A 24,911-nucleotide genomic window follows, 5' to 3' on the forward strand; every position below is an offset into this window, starting at 1 on the left:
TTTGCTTTTCTTCTCCTCATTGGATTTTTCATGTTCAAAGTTGCAGAAGCCAGATTACAAGCTCATTTTGGTTCAACTTCAGCAACTGTGCATTGCATTGCCATGTAATGTGATGCAATGCTATCTTTCTAGCTCTCCCTTTTTACTTCCTTTTGGATAAACAGACATATTAGGCAAGCATTTTGGAGCTTTCACCTAAATAACTACAGGTGGTGAGATAAGCTGCACAATATAATTGACCTTTCAGTATATTGTTGCACACACACCATCTATTTAGCAAATGCCCTTGTTATCAACAGCAGCCTTTTAAACTCACCTGAGCTAACAGGTATGTGCGCTGGTTACTCTGCTGCGCTTAAAATTTCTTTTTTGGTTTGCTACAATGCCTTTTCTGAAACGTTGTCTCCTTCTGCTGGAACACTGACTTCTTTCATTTAATGCCTGCAGACTATAAAAGAGAACCCAACCCAAAAAGTTTGGTTGATTAGTCTGTGGCATTCTGTTAAACTGTTGCTTATGGCGGTCTCTGTGAGCTTCTCAGCGACATTCAGCCAGCCAGGTATCCTGCCTGCAGTAGATGGAATGTGGCAATGGAACGCTGGCTGCGCGTGTCATAATAGGCTCTGAGCCTTTATATACCTGTGCACAGCAGCAGCCACCTTCAGTCTGCTGCTGGACAGCCAGCAGCAGCAGCAGCAGGAGAGGTATGTAATCAGGAGCCCTCCTGCTAAGGGTAGACAGCTGCTCGTTCCACCCCACCCCCCGCCTTAATTGGTTCTCCTCCCTTCCAACGGTGTTGAGGCGGGTGGGAACAGCAGGGGGTGAAGGTGCTGTGTTTAAAGAGGTGGAGTTATGCAGATCTAAAACGCGTGGATTGCAGCAGCAGCAAGCCGAAAAGTGCAGGCATGTAAGGGATCTAGAGGTTGACAACATGTCTTCTTAACGGGAGTCCAGGAGCTCATCTCCACAAATGGACTTTTCAGGATCCTTGGGTGGCTCCGTAGTTTGAAACCAATTCTGGTTATCGCTTCTCGGCCTTTTGGCTAAGATCAAGTGTAGTATCTGTTCTTATCAGTTTAATATCTGATACGTCCCCTATCTGGGGACCATATATTAAATGGATTTTTAGAACAGGGAGATGGAAAAAGAGCTTGCTCTGTCCACTCCACGCATTGACCTGGTATTGCAGTATCTCCAGGACCGGTGCACCCCTTCTTTAATGCAGTTTCTAAAATCAGAAAGAATTGAATTCAATGTTTTTTGTTCATTTTGCTTGTTTGTCGGATTTGGGGATGGACTCTTTGGCTTTGCTTTTCTTCTCCTCATTGGATTTTTCATGTTCAAAGTTGCAGAAGCCAGATTACAAGCTCATTTTGGTTCAACTTCAGCAACTGTGCATTGCATTGCCATGTAATGTGATGCAATGCTATCTTTCTAGCTCTCCCTTTTTACTTCCTTTTGGATAAACAGACATATTAGGCAAGCATTTTGGAGCTTTCACCTAAATAACTACAGGTGGTGAGATAAGCTGCACAATATAATTGACCTTTCAGTATATTGTTGCACACACACCATCTATTTAGCAAATGCCCTTGTTATCAACAGCAGCCTTTTAAACTCACCTGAGCTAACAGGTATGTGCGCTGGTTACTCTGCTGCGCTTAAAATTTCTTTTTTGGTTTGCTACAATGCCTTTTCTGAAACGTTGTCTCCTTCTGCTGGAACACTGACTTCTTTCATTTAATGCCTGCAGACTATAAAAGAGAACCCAACCCAAAAAGTTTGGTTGATTAGTCTGTGGCATTCTGTTAAACTGTTGCTTATGGCGGTCTCTGTGAGCTTCTCAGCGACATTCAGCCAGCCAGGTATCCTGCCTGCAGTAGATGGAATGTGGCAATGGAACGCTGGCTGCGCGTGTCATAATAGGCTCTGAGCCTTTATATACCTGTGCACAGCAGCAGCCACCTTCAGTCTGCTGCTGGACAGCCAGCAGCAGCAGCAGCAGGAGAGGTATGTAATCAGGAGCCCTCCTGCTAAGGGTAGACAGCTGCTCGTTCCACCCCACCCCCCGCCTTAATTGGTTCTCCTCCCTTCCAACGGTGTTGAGGCGGGTGGGAACAGCAGGGGGTGAAGGTGCTGTGTTTAAAGAGGTGGAGTTATGCAGATCTAAAACGCGTGGATTGCAGCAGCAGCAAGCCGAAAAGTGCGGGCATGTAAGGGATCTAGAGGTTGACAACATGTCTTCTTAACGGGAGTCCAGGAGCTCATCTCCACAAATGGACTTTTCAGGATCCTTGGGTGGCTCCGTAGTTTGAAACCAATTCTGGTTATCGCTTCTCGGCCTTTTGGCTAAGATCAAGTGTAGTATCTGTTCTTATCAGTTTAATATCTGATACGTCCCCTATCTGGGGACCATATATTAAATGGATTTTTAGAACAGGGAGATGGAAAAAGAGCTTGCTCTGTCCACTCCACGCATTGACCTGGTATTGCAGTATCTCCAGGACCGGTGCACCCCTTCTTTAATGCAGTTTCTAAAATCAGAAAGAATTGAATTCAATGTTTTTTGTTCATTTTGCTTGTTTGTCGGATTTGGGGATGGACTCTTTGGCTTTGCTTTTCTTCTCCTCATTGGATTTTTCATGTTCAAAGTTGCAGAAGCCAGATTACAAGCTCATTTTGGTTCAACTTCAGCAACTGTGCATTGCATTGCCATGTAATGTGATGCAATGCTATCTTTCTAGCTCTCCCTTTTTACTTCCTTTTGGATAAACAGACATATTAGGCAAGCATTTTGGAGCTTTCACCTAAATAACTACAGGTGGTGAGATAAGCTGCACAATATAATTGACCTTTCAGTATATTGTTGCAGACACACCATCTATTTAGCAAATGCCCTTGTTATCAACAGCAGCCTTTTAAACTCACCTGAGCTAACAGGTATGTGCGCTGGTTACTCTGCTGCGCTTAAAATTTCTTTTTTGGTTTGCTTCAATGCCTTTTCTGAAACGTTGTCTCCTTCTGCTGGAACACTGACTTCTTTCATTTAATGCCTGCAGACTATAAAAGAGAACCCAACCCAAAAAGTTTGGTTGATTAGTCTGTGGCATTCTGTTAAACTGTTGCTTATGGCGGTCTCTGTGAGCTTCTCAGCGACATTCAGCCAGCCAGGTATCCTGCCTGCAGTAGATGGAATGTGGCAATGGAACGCTGGCTGCGCGTGTCATAATAGGCTCTGAGCCTTTATATACCTGTGCACAGCAGCAGCCACCTTCAGTCTGCTGCTGGACAGCCAGCTGCAGCAGCAGCAGGAGAGGTATGTAATCAGGAGCCCTCCTGCTAAGGGTAGACAGCTGCTCGTTCCACCCCACCCCCCGCCTTAATTGGTTCTCCTCCCTTCCAACGGTGTTGAGGTGGGTGGGAACAGCAGGGGGTGAAGGTGCTGTGTTTAAAGAGGTGGAGTTATGCAGATCTAAAACGCGTGGATTGCAGCAGCAGCAAGCCGAAAAGTGCAGGCATGTAAGGGATCTAGAGGTTGACAACATGTCTTCTTAACGGGAGTCCAGGAGCTCATCTCCACAAATGGACTTTTCAGGATCCTTGGGTGGCTCCGTAGTTTGAAACCAATTCTGGTTATCGCTTCTCGGCCTTTTGGCTAAGACCAAGTGTCTTGTCTGGGGTCCTTGAGTGTTTTCCCTTGGCCTTCCGGCATCGCCATCTTGATGGCTTAAGCCGGTTGCTGCTTTAGGGGGAGAACGAGGAGGAACGAGAGAGTGATCATAATGGGCGTGAAGATACGCTATGCTGGGACCGATGACAATCGGGTTCGCAATGCATTCCGCATTGAAGTTGATGCTGCTGTCAGAGAGCGTTTCAATCTGTCGTATATGGTGCACGAGGTGATCTTCAAAATCCTGGAAGTGACAAGAGAAAACATCGTCTGCCTGCAGGAATCCCGGAAAGAAGGACGGTATGTCTTGGTGCTACAATCTATGGCGGCTTGCCGGAACCTGTATAAGAAGTTGAGGGAGCAGGAGAAGAATCCAACCTTGCATGGTTTGACTTTTACAGTCTTGTACTCCAAAGGTGATGTTCCCCTAGTCATATTTATGTATAATCCCTTTGTGCACGAACATGACATTGCGACTTTTCTTAAGAGGCATTGTGACTTTGTGAGCAACAGTCACAAAATCATGAACGAGGAGAACTTATGGACTGGCAAATACAGATATTTTGTCAGATTTGGGGAAAGTTCTTCGGAGCCTGGAGGTGTTCATTACCCTCCCCAAAGTTTCTCTATCGGGAGAGATAGGGGTATTCTCTTCTTTCCTGAGGCCCCAGTTTTTTGCAGGAAATGTAAGAAGTACGGACACTTACAAGAGGTTTGTACTGCTGTGCCTGTTTGCTCCAAGTGCAACCAAAGTGGGCATGTTGCTAAGGACTGTACCAATCCAATTGTTTGCAATGCTTGTGGTATGGAGGGGCATGCCTTTAAGGATTGTACTCGTCGTGCGAACGAGGGCAAGGCAAGGGCATACTCTGAGGTGGTCTCGAACTCTCCGAGGCCTAAGAGTGTGGCACCTGAGGCCGCAGTTTCTTCCAGGGTGAAGGTAGTGGAACAGCGTGTGGAGACTGCTCCAGTGAGGGCGTCTGCTGACCTACTGGTGGAGCCCGGGAGAGTGGAAGAGGTTCTGGCAGCTGAGATGGACATTTCTTCCTATCAGGGGGGTTTCATTGACTCCTTTTGTGAAGAACGTGAGGGAGCCTTGGAAATCCCAGGGGACCCGGCTCTCAGTTGGAGCAGTGAAAGTATGGATGAAGAGGGAGCTGGAGGTCAAGGAGACTTCACTGAGACTGGGGTGAGGTCTTCTGAGGAACCGGACCACGCTAAGAATAAAAGGGCCCGGTTGTCTGAACCATCAAGTAGCCAATGCGTGGCAAGTCCAGTGAGTGAGCTGGATTACCCAGTGGTTTCTCTTTCTCCTGCGTCAACGGCTTACCTGGAGGAGAATTTGGAGTCCACTATCTTTCAGCTAAGTGGGAGTTCGCCGGATGACAAAGGATAAGGAAGGCATGTTTTTTTGCTGAGACTGGTGTTTCTGGTTTTTGAGCCAAAGAATGGTCTCTAAACCAAATTGGGACATTGCGTCCCTTAATGTAAGACTTTTAAAGTCTAGAGTTAGAAGATCTGTGATTCTGGACTTCTTACATAACCATTCTTTTGATATTATGTGTCTACAGGAGTGTGGTATAGAAGAACCCCTGGAAGACGCTGATTGGCCATATGGCCAGCATATCTGGTCTGGCTCTAGTGGGAATAAAAATGATGGAGTTGGGATAGTATTAAATAATAGAAATTTTGTTTTTGAATATTATAAGGTAATAGAGGTGGGTCGTTGCATCTCTGCAGTTGTGTGTGGGAGGGGGTGGAAAGTTAAAATTATAAATATTTATGGTCCTACAAAAAAAGAAGACAGGTTAAGTTTATTAGATAAATTATGTTTAGAATTACCTGGTAGGATCCCTGTGATAGTAACAGGTGATTTTAACTGTGTAACTGAGGGGAAAGTTGATGCCTCAGGAAAAAAATTGGCAAACATTATTTCTGATTTTTTCTTTTTTGATGCTGCTGAGGTTTATTTGGGGAAGCCACCACCACCAACCTATAAAGCTGACAGGGGTGGGATAACATCTAGGATTGATAGGATGTTTTTTTCTAAAAATATAATATGTGATGGTTTTTCTCAATTTTCAGTTCCTTTTTCGGACCATGTGTGCCTGAAAGGTGGTTTTAGAGGGGATTTAAGGCGGGTGCATGGGAGAGGTGTGTGGAAATTGAATGTGAGTTTGCTTGAGGATGAGAGAATTGTGAATGATTTTAAGAAAAAATATAGTTGGTGTAAATCTCAAAAGAGTAAGTTTGAAAGTGTATTGGTGTGCTGGGATTGGATGAAGTATGAAGTGCAAAAGTTTTTTCGTCGATGGGGCTATAAAAAGGCTGCCATGGTTAGGAGTCAATATAAAGATTTAATGATGAGGGTGGAATGGCTAGAGAAAATGAGGATGTGTGGTGTGGATGTGGATGATTTGTTAAGAAGTGCGAGAGAGGATTTGAAGAGGACTTTGGAGAGGAAGGGAAGGGAAATAATTTTTAGGTCAAAGGTGGTCCATCTTGATAAAGATGAAAAGTGTTCAAGATATTTCTTTAAAAAAATAAATGGTAAGAAGGAGGGTATGGAGGAGATTTTTGATGTGGATGGTGTTTGTGTGAGTGGGGAGGATGTAATGAAGGAAGTGCTCACGTTTTATGCTGAGTTGTTTGGCAGGAAGTGGGTGGATGAGAGTTTGAAAGAAGAAGTGCTTAAGACTTTGGATTGTAAGGTGGATAAGGATGGATGTTCTGGTCTATGTGAGGCAGTGATTGAGGAGGAAGTTAAGAAAGCGGTGTTTGGTGCAAGGAAAAATGTGACGCCTGGGAAGGATGGTTTGCCTGTGGAGCTATATGTTATGATGTGGGAAGTGATGGGTATGGATTTAGTGGAAGTGTGTCAGTTTATGTGGGAGAATGGGATGCTTGCGGGTTCAATGAAGGAGGGAGTGGTGGTCTTAATCCATAAAAAAGGGGATAAAAGGTGTTTGAGTAATTGGAGGCCAATTACGCTTCTGAACGCCGATTACAAGGTATTCAGTAAAATTTTGGCGTGTCGGATGCGTGTGGTTGTGACGCGCCCCTGGGCCTGTGGCGCGCTGCGTTGCGCACGCGGGAGCCTACCCGGAGCCGGATCAGTGGAGGGTTGTAGTCTCGTGGCGGTGACCCGGTCTGTGCCCAGGGAGTCAAACTAGACGGCAGTCTATTAGTAGTAAATAGTTGATGACTACGCCACCCGTTGAGTGCAGCCAGGAAGCTGCTGCTGCAGGGCAGACCGCTGAGGCCGGTGGTAGGATTGTGCAGCATGATAGTATAACCCCCAACGGGAGGGGTATGGCCTCAGGGCAGCCGACGTGGATGATGGGGGTAGCAGGAACCACTCAGAGACGGTACGGTGTAGTTCAGGGTCTTTACTGGTAACAACAACAGACCCTCCCGGAGTACTTGCTAGCAAACGGGGCCTGGTCAGTCTTTGAGCAGATGGGATCTCCCCTGGCCAGGCGTAGTTGTAGGCCTCCCAAACTGACTGTACTCTTCTGGCTACCTTGCTAGAAGCTGATGTAAGTAGCCCACGTCCCTGAGTGTACCGTGTGGTGCTCACCCGTATGGCCGGTGACTCGGGGCCTTCTAATGGCTTCCGCTCCACGATGGCGGTGCTGGTCCCACGCGTGTGACCGTGCCTTCGGGCTTCTGGGCCAGAGGACCTGAAATCCCCTGCCTGACGGATTCTGCTGCTGGGTAGGAGTTAGTCCCCACAGCCTCGGACTCCGGGTCCGGTAAAGAATCTTCTTAGTCAGGGCGAGCTCTGCAGCTGCCAGCCCCTGACTCCTTGTAACTCTGCTGTTTCCTATGCTGCTTCTCTTCTCCACTCTCCTTGTCTGACTCTCCCTGCCTCAGCCCCGGGTTTTTACAGGGGAAGTTCTTCCCCTCCCAAGACTGGGCAGGAGGTGTGGCATGCACAGGATCCCTGACCAAAGGACCTCCCACCTGCTCTCAGACATAACATTACATTACTGTGGAAAACCAGACCCCTGGGGTGCCACATTCCCCCCTAGTGAAATTTAGTACTCCGGGACTAAACACATTTAAAAAAACATAACAAAGTATAACAATAACAATACAATAAGAAAAACACACAAGATGGTTACGGCGTGTCCGCAACCGGGTGCAGTCTTTGAAGAAAGCAAAGGTGTCCATTTCACCAACACAGGGAGACGTAACCAGGTAGGGGTCTGTCCTACCCCGAGTCCTTAACAGTCTCTAGTCCATCCTGGGTTACGCTCCAACTATATACAAGGATTCCCGGTAAATCCACCAAGGTTTCCTAAAAACAACTGGAAACACAAAATTATACACAAGCAACAATACACAGATAAACATAAATAAAACTATTTTTACACTTCAAATTCTCCAGCGTGCGGGTAACTGGCCTCTAGTGGCCCTAGTGGACCTACGGAGCTGACTGTCTGGCCCTGAACTACAGGGTGTAGGAGCTGTCAAGGGTAAACTGGGCAGCTGTCTACCGGCTCTTTGTCTCACTAGGGGTACGGCAGGCTCACTATAAGCAGAGGGTTGATTCTCCTGTTCTACTCGTGTGGAGTCTTCTGCCTCCTGGACCGGCTGTTCTTCCAGCTCTACCCGTTGCTCCGTAGGTTCTTGGGATGATGGTTGGAGGAAGGTGAGTACGGGTACCACAACTGCACCATTGACTTGAGTCCAAGACCGAGGGAAGTCCCCGAGCACGGTACTAACCATATCTTCCCTTTCCTCTACGGGTCGATGGTCTTCTTGTTCTTCTTCAGGGTTCCTCAGTTGTTCGGGACACTTCTTCAGGTGGTCCCGGGATACAATGGCTGTGGTTTCCCCTCCGTCTTTACTGATGGTACAGACCTTCGGGTTCTCGTGGCTTGAGGGCAGTACGGTGTACGGGTCCTTCTCCCACTGGTCATCCAACTTGTGGAGCCGTCTTTTCCTCTTCAAGACCTGCTCTCTGGGTACCAGGGGAACAGCGGGAGCATACTGGTTGTAAGTCTTCTCTTGTCTTTCCCTAGCCTGACAGAGACTTCGCTCCACGCTCTCTTGTACTCTCCGGTACTGCTGCTGCCTCTCTGTGTCCCAGTCTGTTTCTGGTGAAGTGTCCTCAGGTGTCAGGACTCCCAATTCCAGGTCAACAGGTAACTTACCAGGTCTCGCCCTCATTAGGTAAGCCGGGGTACAGTTGGTGGAACCTACCGGGATGTGGTTGTATAGGTCCACCAGATCGGGCAACTTCTCAGGCCACAGACTGCGTTCTTCCAGGGGCAATGTTTTTAGCAGATCCATTACCACCTGGTTCATTTTTTCACAAAGTCCATTAGTTTGCGGATGGTAGGGTGTCGTCCTTATCTTCCGGCAGCCATACAGATTGCAGAATTCCTGGAAGACCTCCGCTTCAAAGGCAGGTCCCTGGTCCGTCAGCACTTGGTCCGGGTACCCGTGTGGACGGCAGAAGTGCTGCTGGAAGGCTCTAGCTGCTGTTTGAGCCGTTAAGTCCTTGACGGGGACGACAACCAAGAACCGGGAGTAATGATCCACGATGGTTAACGCGTAGACGTAGCCACTTCTGCTTGGGGTCAGTTTTACATGATCCAAGGCTACCAGTTCCAACGGTTGCCGGGTGACGATGGACTGCAGGGGAGTCTTCTGGCTGGCCCGGTCCTTCCTTCTCAGATTGCACGGGCCACAGTCTCTGCACCACTTCTCGATGGTTCCCCTCATGCCTACCCAGTGGAACCGCTCGCGCAGCAGGAACTCCAGCTTTTTCCACCCGAAGTGTCCAGCTCCGTCGTGGTATGCCTCCATCACCATGGCTGCGTCTCTTCGTGGCACCACTACTTGCCAGAGTAGTTCATGCGTCCGGGAGTTGACCATTCTGCGGCACAACTTCCCCTTGTAAAGGAATAGTCGACTCTTCTCCGCCCATAGTTGTTTGGCTTCCTCCGGAGCGTCTGGTTCAAGGCGAGCCTCCGGCCGAGTCAGCATCTCCTTCACCAGTCGGACGGCAGGGTCGCTGTCTTGCGTTTCCGCCCAGTTGTAGTGGGGTAAGGGGTTCAACGTAGCAGCCTGCTTACCCCTTACCCGGTGGGAATACTGGATAGTCCCATGACGGTGGAACGCAGGGAGTTCAACTTCTTCCAGTCCCTCCGGATCTTCTCCTTCGTCCGGCAGGTTGGGCATCCTGGACAGGGCATCCGCGTTAGTATTGGAGCGTCCTGCCCGGTATTTGATTGTGAACTCGTAGTTGGACAGACGGGCCATCCACCTCTGCTCCAGGGCACCGAGTCTTGCCGTGTCCAGGTGTGTCAACGGGTTGTTATCCGTGTATACGGTGAACCGGGAAGAAGCGAGGTAATGCCTAAAGCGCTCGGTGACTGCCCATACCACGGCCAGGAACTCTAGCTTAAATGAGCTGTAATTCTCGGGGTTCCTTTCGGTGGGTCGCAGTTTTCGGCTGGCATAGGAGATTACTCGTTCTCTCCCCTGCTGAATCTGGGACAGTACGGCTCCTAGCCCGATGTTACTGGCGTCGGTGTAGAGGATGAAGGGCTGGCTATAGTCCGGGTACGCCAAGATTTCATCCCCCGTGAGGGCCATCTTCAGCTGGCGGAAGGACTCTTCTTCTAGCTCTTCCCATTTGAAGGGCGGCTTCTGGTTCTTGGCCTTTCGGGACTGGCCTATCAGGAGGTCCTGCATAGGCGCTGCCTTTTTGGTGAAACCGGGAATAAACCTTCGGTAGTAGCCTACCAACCCTAGGAACTGCCGCACTTCTTTTACGCTGGAGGGGCTTGGCCATCCCTTAATTGCGGTGATCTTATCGGGGTCGGGAGCCACTCCGTCAGCGCTCACCACGTGTCCCAGGTATTGCACCTTTGGTTTCAGGAGGTGACACTTGGAGGGTTTCACCTTTAGGCCGTAACTCGCCAGACCTTCGAACACCTCCGCCAGGTGTTTCAGGTGGTCCTCATAAGTTTTGGAGTATACGATGACATTGTCCAGGTACAACAGGACCGTCTCGAAGTTTCTGTGGCCCAGACAGCACTCCATTAATCGTTGGAAGGTTCCTGGGGCGTTGCAGAGTCCGAACGGCATGCAGGTGAACTCGCTAAGTCCCATCGGGGTGGTGAATGCGGTCTTCTCCCGGTCCGCCTCTGCTACAGGAACCTGCCAGTACCCGCTAGTGAGATCCAAGGTAGAGAAGAAGTTAGCAGATCTTAAAGCAGCCAATGACTCCTCTATCCTTGGTAAGGGGTACGCATCCTTGTGTGTGATACGGTTGATTTTCCGGTAATCTACACACATCCTCATGGTGTTGTCTTTCTTTTTGACTAAAACTAGTGGGGCTGCCCAGGGGCTACAGCTATCCCGGATTACCCCAGCCTCCTTCATGTCTCTAAACATCCCCTTGGCGTGTTGGTAATGTGCAGGGGGTACGGGTCGATACCTCTCTTTTATGGGAGGATGATCTCCCGTGGGGATGCGGTGTTCTACCCCCTTGACTCGCCCGAAGTCTAACGGGTGTTTACTAAACACTCTCTCATACTCTTGAACCACCCGATAGACTCCTTGTTTCTGATGTGAGGGAGTGGAATCAGTACCCAAATGTAGTTGCTGACACCAGTCCTCCATGTCTTTCTTAGAGCCGTTACCTTCCTCCGGGTGAGATGGAGGCAAGGGTTCCACAGATTGTATAGAATTTTGATTAGTGGTATATAATTTGGCTAGCGTGGCATACCGGGGCAGGTACACTTCCCTCTCCCCGATATTTATTATGCGAATGGGCACCCTCCCATGGCGTACATTGACCACCCCCCGTGCTGTCAAAATGGTGGGCCTACTGTCTGAGTAAACTGGTTCTACCATTGCCTGGTAATCTCTACCTCTCAGACCAATAGCTGCCCGGCACCAAATCATCATTTCACTTTTTGGGGGCATGGCAATAGGAAAAGGGTCACACATTCTTACGCTACCAATCTCACCGCCGGAGAGTTCCACTTGTTGCCGTTGCATCAGTGCCCGGATCTCTTTCTGGAGCACCCGCTGCTCGCCGGAGCTGGTGTTCTTGGCAACCTGCTGTAAAAGGAAAATCACCTCTGCAAGACAATTTTCAATTACGTTAGTTCCTAGAGTTATTTTTGGGTGACTCTCATGTTTATCAATATCTACAATGATCAGTCCCTGTGCGGCCAGTTCGACTCTACCGATTTTGAGGGTCACCTCTTTAAATCCGATCTGTGGCACGGGCTGGCCATTGCTGGCGATGATACTCAAGTCGTCGTCAGGGTAGCGGGTAATATCCGAGTCATTCCAGTACTGCTTGAAGAGCACGTACGGGATGGTGGTGACCTGTGACCCGGTATCCAGTAGGGCACTCATGGGAATGCCATCCAGTACCACAGGCAAGACTGGACGTCCTCCCACATATCTGTCGCGCCAGTTCGATGGGCCTGGTGATCTTTTTCCTGGGGGTTGGCCCTCTACCCCAGGTTGTGCCCGTTTAAAGAACAGTACCTTTCCATATGTCCGGGTTGATTGCAGCGGCGGCAGATGGGTCGTCCGTCCTCGCTGTATCGGTCACTGGGTCTTCCTCTGGCCGGTGGGATCCTCCTTGGTCGACGCCACGGGATGTCCTCCGGTCCGGATGCCAGCTGGATCTTCCCTGGGGTGGAAACCTGTAAAGACTGCACAGTTCGGGTTAGCGCAGCAACGCTCTTAGCTAGCTCTTGGACCTGATGGTGTAGGTCTGGAGCCGGGTCATTGTCCAAAGCCTGCGCATCAGCTCCCACAGGCCCTGCCGACAAGGGCGCCGCCTCCTGGTGGTAAGTGATAGCTGGGCGCCTGTGGGTAACAACGCCACCCGGTGCTGGTTCTCGGAGCACCCGGATAGCTCTATCCTTGAACTGTGCAAAGTCCAGATGGGGATCCTGTAAGGCCATTGCCCGCAACTGGGTTCGGTGGGCATTGCAATATAAACCCTCTATAAATTGTTCAGTCAATAGCCTGTCCTCGTTTCCCACCCCATCAGGGTCGGTCTGCTTTATGGCCCTCAGGGCCTCTTGTAGGTTTAGTGCATAGTCCCTTATACTCTCATGCGCTCGCTGCTTGCACCCGTAGAATCTAAGCTTAATCTCGGCTGAGGTGCGGGTATCAAAGGTGTCCTTCAGCCGGGTTAGTATCCCTGCGACAGTCTTCCTCCCAGGTGGCCAGGATTTTACTTCCCTTTTGGCTGCCCCGGTTAGTTGGGCCACCAGGATGCTCACTTTTTGTTCTTCTGTGAGGGGGTACACCTGGAAGAGGCTATCCAGCTTTTCTCTAAAGTCATGCAGGGTATGTGACTCCCCTGAGTACTGGGGTAGCCAAGCTGCTCCCGGGATATAGGGCATGGTGAAGGGCATAACTGCAGCAGCGGTAGCGCTGGCGGGGGTTGAGGCAGTGAAGCTCTCCTCCGTATCCGACATCTTCCTCCCCCCTAGTGGACCGTGGCCTACCTTGCGATGATCCTCTTCCGTAGGCCGCGGCTCCGCAGTGGATCGTCAGGGTTGAGGACCTTCCGTCGCGCTCCTATGACGTCGGCGTCTGCTGGGCTCCTTCCAGGACCTTACGCAACGTCCGGACGTGAGGCGGGGCTTCAGTTCTCGCGCGCTTTCGGAGTCCACGCCCCTCTTCTTCCCGCGCGGCGTCCTCAAGATGGCGTCCAATGGCGGGAAAACTCCACGGATGGCGGGAAGAAGGTCGAAGATGGCGCCGGATGGCGGGAAACCTTTGCGGATGGCGGGAAGAAGGTAGAAGATGGCGCCGGATGGCGGGAAACCTTCACCACTGGTAAGTTTGAACAGTCTTTGCTTTTCAGGCACGCAGTACCCGGTGGTTGCGGGCACGAAATCCTGCCGACTACGCCAAAGTTGACGCGCCCCTGGGCCTGTGTCGCGCTGCGTTGCGCACGCGGGAGCCTACCCGGAGCCGGATCAGTGGAGGGTTGTAGTCTCGTGGCGGTGACCCGGTCTGTGCCCAGGGAGTCAAACTAGACGGCAGTCTATTAGTAGTAAATAGTTGATGACTTCGCCACCCGTTGAGTGCAGCCAGGAAGCTGCTGCTGCAGGGCAGACCGCTGAGGCCGGTGGTAGGATTGTGCAGCGTGATAGTATAACCCCCAACGGGAGGGGTATGGCCTCAGGGCAGCCGACGTGGATGATGGGGGTAGCAGGAACCACTCAGAGACGGTACGGTGTAGTTCAGGGTCTTTACTGGTAACAACAACAGACCCTCCCGGAGTACTTGCTAGCAAACGGGGCCTGGTCAGTCTTTGAGCAGATGGGATCTCCCCTGGCCAGGCGTAGTTGTAGGCCTCCCAAACTGACTGTACTCTTCTGGCTACCTTGCTAGAAGCTGATGTAAGTAGCCCACGTCCCTGAGTGTACCGTGTGGTGCTCACCCGTATGGCCGGTGACTCGGGGCCTTCTAATGGCTTCCGCTCCACGATGGCGGTGCTGGTCCCACGCGTGTGACCGTGCCTTCGGGCTTCTGGGCCAGAGGACCTGAAATCCCCTGCCTGACGGATTCTGCTGCTGGGTAGGAGTTAGTCCCCACAGCCTCGGACTCCGGGTCCGGTAAAGAATCTTCTTAGTCAGGGCGAGCTCTGCAGCTGCCAGCCCCTGACTCCTTGTAACTCTGCTGTTTCCTATGCTGCTTCTCTTCTCCACTCTCCTTGTCTGACTCTCCCTGCCTCAGCCCCGGGTTTTTACAGGGGAAGTTCTTCCCCTCCCAAGACTGGGCAGGAGGTGTGGCATGCACAGGATCCCTGACCAAAGGACCTCCCACCTGCTCTCAGACATAACATTACATTACTGTGGAAAACCAGACCCCTGGGGTGCCACAGTTGTAGCTGATGTGATTGGTAAAGATCAAGTGTGTGCAGTGCCTGGTAGATGTATGACGGATAATCTGTGTCTTTTAAGAGATGTGTTGTGGGATTGTAAAGTAAGAAAGCAGAAGTGTATGGTGATGGCTGTTGACTTTGAAAAGGCGTTTGATCGCGTGTCTCATGTGTTTCTATTTGAGGTTTTGCGTAGAATGGGTTTTCCGGAGAAATTTGTGCGTGCCGTGAGAGGATTGTATGGGGAGGTGATGAGTGAATTTCTGGTGAATGGGTTTTTGAGTGAGAAAGTGTGTATTAGGTCTGGTGTGAGGCAAGGTTTTCCCATGTCACCGGTATTATTTGTGTGTGTGATTGAGCCACTGCTGTGTATGATTCGGAAAGAGAAAGTGGTGCGTGGTTTGTTAGTGCCAGGGAGTGGTGGAATGACTGTGAAAGTCTTAGGATATATGGATGATGTAGTAGTGGTGAGTGAGAGTGTGGCCTCTATGGAGAGAGTAAAATTGTTGTTGAATTTATTTTGTGGCGCGTCAGCGTTTCGTGTGAATTGGAACAAATGCATGTTTAAATGTTTTGATGACAATAGGATTAAGATGGATGGTGTGGCTGGTGTGGATGGTGCAATTAAAGTGTTGGGAGTTTTTTTTAATGATGATTTGAAAGGTTATGAGAGTTGGGATGAATGTGGTGAGCGGATTGTGCGGAAGATGAATTTTTGGAAGTTACGTTCTTTGTCTTTGGTAGGGAAGGTTCTTATTATTAAGGCTGTTATTCTCCCTATTTTGCTTTATGTTTCTTGTATTTTTCCAGTGCCCTATAGGAAAATTAAAAAAGTGGAGAAACTAATTTTTGTGTTTTTTTGGGGCAGTAGGATGGAAAGACTTAAGAGAGAGATTTTGTTTAAGCAATATTTGTATGGGGGACTAAAGTTTCCGAATATTGAAGTGTTTCTAACATTGCATTTTATTAAGACTACGGTCATTTTGATTGGGAAGAATAATAAAGGGGCATTTATGTGTAAGTATTTGGCTGGATGGATGCTGTATGGTCTGAATTGGGTGAAGCGTGATAAGAATGTGCCTGTTGCTTTTAAGTGTCCTGAGTGGTATGGTTTGATTGAGAAGTTTGTGAGGAAGAATGATTTGTTAGCAGTTGCAATGAAAGACTTTATGTTGGTTAAGAAGGTGATGGGGAAGATGTGTGTGAATGAGTGTGAGAGTAATGTGGTGGGATTGCGTTCTATGGAAGTTGCGCGGGTATGGAAGAAGTTAAGCATTCAAGGTGTGTCGAATAGACAGCGAGATATAGTATGGATGGGCCTTCATAATATTTTGCCAGTGAGGGATTTTCAGAAGAAAAGAGATCTCATAAGATCTGCAGTATGTCCAAGGGATGGTTGTGGAGCGAATGAGACGGTGAGGCACCTTATGTGCGATTGTAATTTTGCGTATGATGTGTGGAAAGGTGTGGGTGGACTGTGTAAAGGGGTTGCTGGTGTGAAGTTTATTGATTGGAGAGTGGCTATGTTTGGTTTTGGTGCTAGTCGTCGTGGCCTAGAAAGGATGATGTGGTTTATTATGGTGTGTGTGCAGGAGAGCTTGTGGGATGTGAGAAATTTGTGTGTGTTTAAAAGAGTAAATTTAACAGTAAATGATTGTATTAGGTTGATCTTAGCAAGACTATATGTAATCTATTTGTGGGATACAAGAGAAGGTGGTGGTGGTGGAACAGATTCTGAAGGTGTGTGGAAATACCTTAAGTGGCAGGATATGGTTAAATACCGTTGATATTTTTTCTGGAAATGTCTCTGGCATAGGATTACTTGTTTGTATTTTTGTTGAATAATACTTTAATAAAGAAACCACAATGATGCTTATGAAGTGGCAGTATAACTTATGACGAAGTCTGGTTAACTGTTTGCTTATATCTAAACCTGAGTGGTTTTAAAAAAAAAAATAAAAAAAATAAAAAAATCTGTTCTTATCAGTTTAATATCTGATACGTCCCCTATCTGGGGACCATATATTAAATGGATTTTTAGAACAGGGAGATGGAAAAAGAGCTTGCTCTGTCCACTCCACGCATTGACCTGGTATTGCAGTATCTCCAGGACCGGTGCACCCCTTCTTTAATGCAGTTTCTAAAATCAGAAAGAATTGAATTCAATGTTTTTTGTTCATTTTGCTTGTTTGTCGGATTTGGGGATGGACTCTTTGGCTTTGCTTTTCTTCTCCTCATTGGATTTTTCATGTTCAAAGTTGCAGAAGCCAGATTACAAGCTCATTTTGGTTCAACTTCAGCAACTGTGCATTGCATTGCCATGTAATGTGATGCAATGCTATCTTTCTAGCTCTCCCTTTTTACTTCCTTTTGGATAAACAGACATATTAGGCAAGCATATTGGAGCTTTCACCTAAATAACTACAGGTGGTGAGATAAGCTGCACAATATAATTGACCTTTCAGTATATTGTTGCACACACACCATCTATTTAGCAAATGCCCTTGTTATCAACAGCAGCCTTTTAAACTCACCTGAGCTAACAGGTATGTGCGCTGGTTACTCTGCTGCGCTTAAAATTTCTTTTTTGGTTTGCTACAATGCCTTTTCTGAAACGTTGTCTCCTTCTGCTGGAACACTGACTTCTTTCATTTAATGCCTGCAGACTATAAAAGAGAACCCAACCCAAAAAGTTTGGTTGATTAGTCTGTGGCATTCTGTTAAACTGTTGCTTATGGCGGTCTCTGTGAGCTTCTCAGCGACATTCAGCCAGCCAGGTATCCTGCCTGCAGTAGATGGAATGTGGCAATGGAACGCTGGCTGCGCGTGTCATAATAGGCTCTGAGCCTTTATATACCTGTGCACAGCAGCAGCCACCTTCAGTCTGCTGCTGGACAGCCAGCAGCAGCAGCAGCAGGAGAGGTATGTAATCAGGAGCCCTCCTGCTAAGGGTAGACAGCTGCTCGTTCCACCCCACCCCCCGCCTTAATTGGTTCTCCTCCCTTCCAACGGTGTTGAGGCGGGTGGGAACAGCAGGGGGTGAAGGTGCTGTGTTTAAAGAGGTGGAGTTATGCAGATCTAAAACGCGTGGATTGCAGCAGCAGCAAGCCGAAAAGTGCAGGCATGTAAGGGATCTAGAGGTTGACAACATGTCTTCTTAACGGGAGTCCAGGAGCTCATCTCCACAAATGGACTTTTCATGATCCTTGGGTGGCTCCGTAGTTTGAAACCAATTCTGGTTATCGCTTCTCGGCCTTTTGGCTAAGATCAAGTGTAGTATCTGTTCTTATCAGTTTAATATCTGATACGTCCCCTATCTGGGGACCATATATTAAATGGATTTTTAGAACAGGGAGATGGAAAAAGAGCTTGCTCTGTCCACTCCACGCATTGACCTGGTATTGCAGTATCTCCAGGACCGGTGCACCCCTTCTTTAATGCAGTTTCTAAAATCAGAAAGAATTGAATTCAATGTTTTTTGTTCATTTTGATTGTTTGTCGGATTTGGGGATGGACTCTTTGGCTTTGCTTTTCTTCTCCTCATTGGATTTTTCATGTTCAAAGTTGCAGAAGCCAGATTACAAGCTCATTTTGGTTCAACTTCAGCAACTGTGCATTGCATTGCCATGTAATGTGATGCAATGCTATCTTTCTAGCTCTCCCTTTTTACTTCCTTTTGGATAAACAGACATATTAGGCAAGCATTTTGGAGCTTTCACCTAAATAACTACAGGTGGTGAGATAAGCTGCACAATATAATTGACCTTTCAGTATATTGTTGCACACACACCATCTATTTAGCAAATGCCCTTGTTATCAACAGCAGCCTTTTAAACTCACCTGAGCTAACAGGTATGTGCGCTGGTTACTCTGCTGCGCTTAAAATTTCTTTTTTGGTTTGCTACAATGCCTTTTCTGAAACGTTGTCTCCTTCTGCTGGAACACTGACTTCTTTCATTTAATGCCTGCAGACTATAAAAGAGAACCCAACCCAAAAAGTTTGGTTGATTAGTCTGTGGCATTCTGTTAAACTGTTGCTTATGGCGGTCTCTGTGAGCTTCTCAGCGACATTCAGCCAGCCAGGTATCCTGCCTGCAGTAGATGGAATGTGGCAATGGAACGCTGGCTGCGCGTGTCATAATAGGCTCTGAGCCTTTATATACCTGTGCACAGCAGCAGCCACCTTCAGTCTGCTGCTGGACAGCCAGCAGCAGCAGCAGCAGGAGAGGTATGTAATCAGGAGCCCTCCTGCTAAGGGTAGACAGCTGCTCGTTCCACCCCACCCCCCGCCTTAATTGGTTCTCCTCCCTTCCAACGGTGTTGAGGCGGGTGGGAACAGCAGGGGGTGAAGGTGCTGTGTTTAAAGAGGTGGAGTTATGCAGATCTAAAACGCGTGGATTGCAGCAGCAGCAAGCCGAAAAGTGCAGGCATGTAAGGGATCTAGAGGTTGACAACATGTCTTCTTAACGGGAGTCCAGGAGCTCATCTCCACAAATGGACTTTTCAGGATCCTTGGGTGGCTCCGTAGTTTGAAACCAATTCTGGTTATCGCTTCTCGGCCTTTTGGCTAAGATCAAGTGTAGTATCTGTTCTTATCAGTTTAATATCTGATACGTCCCCTATCTGGGGACCATATATTAAATGGATTTTTAGAACAGGGAGATGGAAAAAGAGCTTGCTCTGTCCACTCCACGCATTGACCTGGTATTGCAGTATCTCCAGGACCGGTGCACCCCTTCTTTAATGCAGTTTCTAAAATCAGAAAGAATTGAATTCAATGTTTTTTGTTCATTTTGCTTGTTTGTCGGATTTGGGGATGGACTCTTTGGCTTTGCTTTTCTTCTCCTCATTGGATTTTTCATGTTCAAAGTTGCAGAAGCCAGATTACAAGCTCATTTTGGTTCAACTTCAGCAACTGTGCATTGCATTGCCATGTAATGTGATGCAATGCTATCTTTCTAGCTCTCCCTTTTTACTTCCTTTTGGATAAACAGACATATTAGGCAAGCATTTTGGAGCTTTCACCTAAATAACTACAGGTGGTGAGATAAGCTGCACAATATAATTGACCTTTCAGTATATTGTTGCACACACACCATCTATTTAGCAAATGCCCTTGTTATCAACAGCAGCCTTTTAAACTCACCTGAGCTAACAGGTATGTGCGCTGGTTACTCTGCTGCGCTTAAAATTTCTTTTTTGGTTTGCTACAATGCCTTTTCTGAAACGTTGTCTCCTTCTGCTGGAACACTGACTTCTTTCATTTAATGCCTGCAGACTATAAAAGAGAACCCAACCCAAAAAGTTTGGTTGATTAGTCTGTGGCATTCTGTTAAACTGTTGCTTATGGCGGTCTCTGTGAGCTTCTCAGCGACATTCAGCCAGCCAGGTATCCTGCCTGCAGTAGATGGAATGTGGCAATGGAACGCTGGCTGCGCGTGTCATAATAGGCTCTGAGCCTTTATATACCTGTGCACAGCAGCAGCCACCTTCAGTCTGCTGCTGGACAGCCAGCAGCAGCAGCAGCAGGAGAGGTATGTAATCAGGAGCCCTCCTGCTAAGGGTAGACAGCTGCTCGTTCCACCCCACCCCCCGCCTTAATTGGTTCTCCTCCCTTCCAACGGTGTTGAGGCGGGTGGGAACAGCAGGGGGTGAAGGTGCTGTGTTTAAAGAGGTGGAGTTATGCAGATCTAAAACGCGTGGATTGCAGCAGCAGCAAGCCGAAAAGTGCAGGCATGTAAGGGATCTAGAGGTTGACAACATGTCTTCTTAACGGGAGTCCAGGAGCTCATCTCCACAAATGGACTTTTCAGGATCCTTGGGTGGCTCCGTAGTTTGAAACCAATTCTGGTTATCGCTTCTCGGCCTTTTGGCTAAGATCAAGTGTAGTATCTGTTCTTATCAGTTTAATATCTGATACGTCCCCTATCTGGGGACCATATATTAAATGGATTTTTAGAACAGGGAGATGGAAAAAGAGCTTGCTCTGTCCACTCCACGCATTGACCTGGTACTGCAGTATCTCCAGGACCGGTGCACCCCTTCTTTAATGCAGTTTCTAAAATCAGAAAGAATTGAATTCAATGTTTTTTGTTCATTTTGCTTGTTTGTCGGATTTGGGGATGGACTCTTTGGCTTTGCTTTTCTTCTCCTCATTGGATTTTTCATGTTAAAAGTTGCAGAAGCCAGATTACAAGCTCATTTTGGTTCAACTTCAGCAACTGTGCATTGCATTGCCATGTAATGTGATGCAATGCTATCTTTCTAGCTCTCCCTTTTTACTTCCTTTTGGATAAACAGACATATTAGGCAAGCATTTTGGAGCTTTCACCTAAATAACTACAGGTGGTGAGATAAGCTGCACAATATAATTGACCTTTCAGTATATTGTTGCACACACACCATCTATTTAGCAAATGCCCTTGTTATCAACAGCAGCCTTTTAAACTCACCTGAGCTAACAGGTATGTGCGCTGGTTACTCTGCTGCGCTTAAAATTTATTTTTTGGTTTGCTACAATGCCTTTTCTGAAACGTTGTCTCCTTCTGCTGGAACACTGACTTCTTTCATTTAATGCCTGCAGACTATAAAAGAGAACCCAACCCAAAAAGTTTGGTTGATTAGTCTGTGGCATTCTGTTAAACTGTTGCTTATGGCGGTCTCTGTGAGCTTCTCAGCGACATTCAGCCAGCCAGGTATCCTGCCTGCAGTAGATGGAATGTGGCAATGGAACGCTGGCTGCGCGTGTCATAATAGGCTCTGAGCCTTTATATACCTGTGCACAGCAGCAGCCACCTTCAGTCTGCTGCTGGACAGCCAGCAGCAGCAGCAGCAGGAGAGGTATGTAATCAGGAGCCCTCCTGCTAAGGGTAGACAGCTGCTCGTTCCACCCCACCCCCCGCCTTAATTGGTTCTCCTCCCTTCCAACGGTGTTGAGGCGGGTGGGAACAGCAGGGGGTGAAGGTGCTGTGTTTAAAGAGGTGGAGTTATGCAGATCTAAAACGCGTGGATTGCAGCAGCAGCAAGCCGAAAAGTGCAGGCATGTAAGGGATCTAGAGGTTGACAACATGTCTTCTTAACGGGAGTCCAGGAGCTCATCTCCACAAATGGACTTTTCAGGATCCTTGGGTGGCTCCGTAGTTTGAAACCAATTCTGGTTATCGCTTCTCGGCCTTTTGGCTAAGATCAAGTGTAGTATCTGTTCTTATCAGTTTAATATCTGATACGTCCCCTATCTGGGGACCATATATTAAATGGATTTTTAGAACAGGGAGATGGAAAAAGAGCTTGCTCTGTCCACTCCACGCATTGACCTGGTATTGCAGTATCTCCAGGACCGGTGCACCCCTTCTTTAATGCAGTTTCTAAAATCAGAAAGAATTGAATTCAATGTTTTTTGTTCATTTTGCTTGTTTGTCGGATTTGGGGATGGACTCTTTGGCTTTGCTTTTCTTCTCCTCATTGGATTTTTCATGTTCAAAGTTGCAGAAGCCAGATTACAAGCTCATTTTGGTTCAACTTCAGCAACTGTGCATTGCATTGCCATGTAATGTGATGCAATGCTATCTTTCTAGCTCTCCCTTTTTACTTCCTTTTGGATAAACAGACATATTAGGCAAGCATTTTGGAGCTTTCACCTAAATAACTACAGGTGGTGAGATAAGCTGCACAATATAATTGACCTTTCAGTATATTGTTGCACACACACCATCTATTTAGCAAATGCCCTTGTTATCAACAGCAGCCTTTTAAACTCACCTGAGCTAACAGGTATGTGCGCTGGTTACTCTGCTGCGCTTAAAATTTCTTTTTTGGTTTGCTACAATGCCTTTTCTGAAACGTTGTCTCCTTCTGCTGGAACACTGACTTCTTTCATTTAATGCCTGCAGACTATAAAAGAGAACCCAACCCAAAAAGTTTGGTTGATTAGTCTGTGGCATTCTGTTAAACTGTTGCTTATGGCGGTCTCTGTGAGCTTCTCAGCGACATTCAGCCAGCCAGGTATCCTGCCTGCAGTAGATGGAATGTGGCAATGGAACGCTGGCTGCGCGTGTCATAATAGGCTCTGAGCCTTTATATACCTGTGCACAGCAGCAGCCACCTTCAGTCTGCTGCTGGACAGCCAGCAGCAGCAGCAGCAGGAGAGGTATGTAATCAGGAGCCCTCCTGCTAAGGGTAGACAGCTGCTCGTTCCACCCCACCCCCCGCCTTAATTGGTTCTCCTCCCTTCCAACGGTGTTGAGGCGGGTGGGAACAGCAGGGGGTGAAGGTGCTGTGTTTAAAGAGGTGGAGTTATGCAGATCTAAAACGCGTGGATTGCAGCAGCAGCAAGCCGAAAAGTGCAGGCATGTAAGGGATCTAGAGGTTGACAACATGTCTTCTTAACGGGAGTCCAGGAGCTCATCTCCACAAATGGACTTTTCAGGATCCTTGGGTGGCTCCGTAGTTTGAAACCAATTCTGGTTATCGCTTCTCGGCCTTTTGGCTAAGATCAAGTGTAGTATCTGTTCTTATCAGTTTAATATCTGATACGTCCCCTATCTGGGGACCATATATTAAATGGATTTTTAGAACAGGGAGATGGAAAAAGAGCTTGCTCTGTCCACTCCACGCATTGACCTGGTATTGCAGTATCTCCAGGACCGGTGCACCCCTTCTTTAATGCAGTTTCTAAAATCAGAAAGAATTGAATTCAATGTTTTTTGTTCATTTTGCTTGTTTGTCGGATTTGGGGATGGACTCTTTGGCTTTGCTTTTCTTCTCCTCATTGGATTTTTCATGTTCAAAGTTGCAGAAGCCAGATTACAAGCTCATTTTGGTTCAACTTCAGCAACTGTGCATTGCATTGCCATGTAATGTGATGCAATGCTATCTTTCTAGCTCTCCCTTTTTACTTCCTTTTGGATAAACAGACATATTAGGCAAGCATTTTGGAGCTTTCACCTAAATAACTACAGGTGGTGAGATAAGCTGCACAATATAATTGACCTTTCAGTATATTGTTGCACACACACCATCTATTTAGCAAATGCCCTTGTTATCAACAGCAGCCTTTTAAACTCACCTGAGCTAACAGGTATGTGCGCTGGTTACTCTGCTGCGCTTAAAATTTCTTTTTTGGTTTGCTACAATGCCTTTTCTGAAACGTTGTCTCCTTCTGCTGGAACACTGACTTCTTTCATTTAATGCCTGCAGACTATAAAAGAGAACCCAACCCAAAAAGTTTGGTTGATTAGTCTGTGGCATTCTGTTAAACTGTTGCTTATGGCGGTCTCTGTGAGCTTCTCAGCGACATTCAGCCAGCCAGGTATCCTGCCTGCAGTAGATGGAATGTGGCAATGGAACGCTGGCTGCGCGTGTCATAATAGGCTCTGAGCCTTTATATACCTGTGCACAGCAGCAGCCACCTTCAGTCTGCTGCTGGACAGCCAGCAGCAGCAGCAGCAGGAGAGGTATGTAATCAGGAGCCCTCCTGCTAAGGGTAGACAGCTGCTCGTTCCACCCCACCCCCCGCCTTAATTGGTTCTCCTCCCTTCCAACGGTGTTGAGGCGGGTGGGAACAGCAGGGGGTGAAGGTGCTGTGTTTAAAGAGGTGGAGTTATGCAGATCTAAAACGCGTGGATTGCAGCAGCAGCAAGCCGAAAAGTGCAGGCATGTAAGGGATCTAGAGGTTGACAACATGTCTTCTTAACGGGAGTCCAGGAGCTCATCTCCACAAATGGACTTTTCAGGATCCTTGGGTGGCTCCGTAGTTTGAAACCAATTCTGGTTATCGCTTCTCGGCCTTTTGGCTAAGATCAAGTGTAGTATCTTTCGAAAAGGCGGTTTTGGATGTTGGCCGCCCTAGTAGATTGATACATTATGCACACTGGGGTTTAGGCGCTTGTTAGTACGCCAGGTGGCTAATATAGTGATCTGGTGGAAAGCATGGCCCCCCAGGATGGACGCCATTGGGCCGGGGAAGATCGAAAGCCCGAAGTGTGAAGTGCCCCAGGAGTGGTGACCATGGGGTGCCTTAACTCACTGGGATTGGGAACCCCACTTGAGTTTATGGCACATTTGCACTAGCACTTCAATATTTCTTTCTTCACACACACCCTTATTCCGGGCCTTCTGGCCTTAGGATGGGGAATTTTTCAATTCCCGGTCGAAGGTCCGGGCAGTATTATACTGTGAAACCTTCACTATTTATTTAATTTTTTTTTGTCACTGTGTGTCCACTTTTTCACGTGTGTCCACGTCCTTACTAGGATTTTGTCGGGATGCGGTTCCCTTACGGGTTCCTCTCTTGGCAGGTCTAGGGGGGGAGTGTGTGGCCATCAGGTTCCGCTCCCCCCTGAACCCCACTGGCTC

General features: G+C 47.8%; 7 non-coding genes and 2 pseudogenes across 7 annotated transcripts; all 9 read left to right on the forward strand.

Annotated features, from left to right (window-relative positions):
- The first annotated feature begins 1,023 nt into the window (after positions 1-1,023).
- On the forward strand, positions 1,024-1,214 carry LOC141206573 (U2 spliceosomal RNA). The gene has a single exon (XR_012277125.1). It is a non-coding gene; the product is annotated as a U2 spliceosomal RNA (small nuclear RNA).
- A 1,115-nt stretch (positions 1,215-2,329) lies between these two features.
- Positions 2,330-2,520, forward strand: LOC141206574 (U2 spliceosomal RNA). Its single transcript, XR_012277126.1, has one exon. It is a non-coding gene; the product is annotated as a U2 spliceosomal RNA (small nuclear RNA).
- A 13,947-nt stretch (positions 2,521-16,467) lies between these two features.
- LOC141206277 (U2 spliceosomal RNA) lies at positions 16,468-16,684 on the forward strand (annotated as a pseudogene).
- Positions 16,685-17,799: 1,115 nt separating this feature from the next.
- On the forward strand, positions 17,800-17,990 carry LOC141206575 (U2 spliceosomal RNA). Its single transcript, XR_012277127.1, has one exon. It is a non-coding gene; the product is annotated as a U2 spliceosomal RNA (small nuclear RNA).
- Positions 17,991-19,105: 1,115 nt separating this feature from the next.
- LOC141206576 (U2 spliceosomal RNA) lies at positions 19,106-19,296 on the forward strand. Its single transcript, XR_012277128.1, has one exon. It is a non-coding gene; the product is annotated as a U2 spliceosomal RNA (small nuclear RNA).
- Positions 19,297-20,411: 1,115 nt separating this feature from the next.
- On the forward strand, positions 20,412-20,602 carry LOC141206036 (U2 spliceosomal RNA). The gene has a single exon (XR_012276702.1). It is a non-coding gene; the product is annotated as a U2 spliceosomal RNA (small nuclear RNA).
- A 1,115-nt stretch (positions 20,603-21,717) lies between these two features.
- On the forward strand, positions 21,718-21,908 carry LOC141206577 (U2 spliceosomal RNA). The gene has a single exon (XR_012277129.1). It is a non-coding gene; the product is annotated as a U2 spliceosomal RNA (small nuclear RNA).
- A 1,115-nt stretch (positions 21,909-23,023) lies between these two features.
- Positions 23,024-23,214, forward strand: LOC141206578 (U2 spliceosomal RNA). Its single transcript, XR_012277130.1, has one exon. It is a non-coding gene; the product is annotated as a U2 spliceosomal RNA (small nuclear RNA).
- A 1,115-nt stretch (positions 23,215-24,329) lies between these two features.
- On the forward strand, positions 24,330-24,421 carry LOC141206418 (U2 spliceosomal RNA; annotated as a pseudogene).
- Positions 24,422-24,911: the final 490 nt, after the last annotated feature.

Source organism: Phyllobates terribilis, unplaced genomic scaffold (genome assembly GCF_046119375.1).
Source record: "Phyllobates terribilis strain yellow unplaced genomic scaffold, ASM4611937v1 Scaffold_142__1_contigs__length_4687701, whole genome shotgun sequence".
Taxonomy (NCBI): domain Eukaryota; kingdom Metazoa; phylum Chordata; class Amphibia; order Anura; family Dendrobatidae; genus Phyllobates; species Phyllobates terribilis.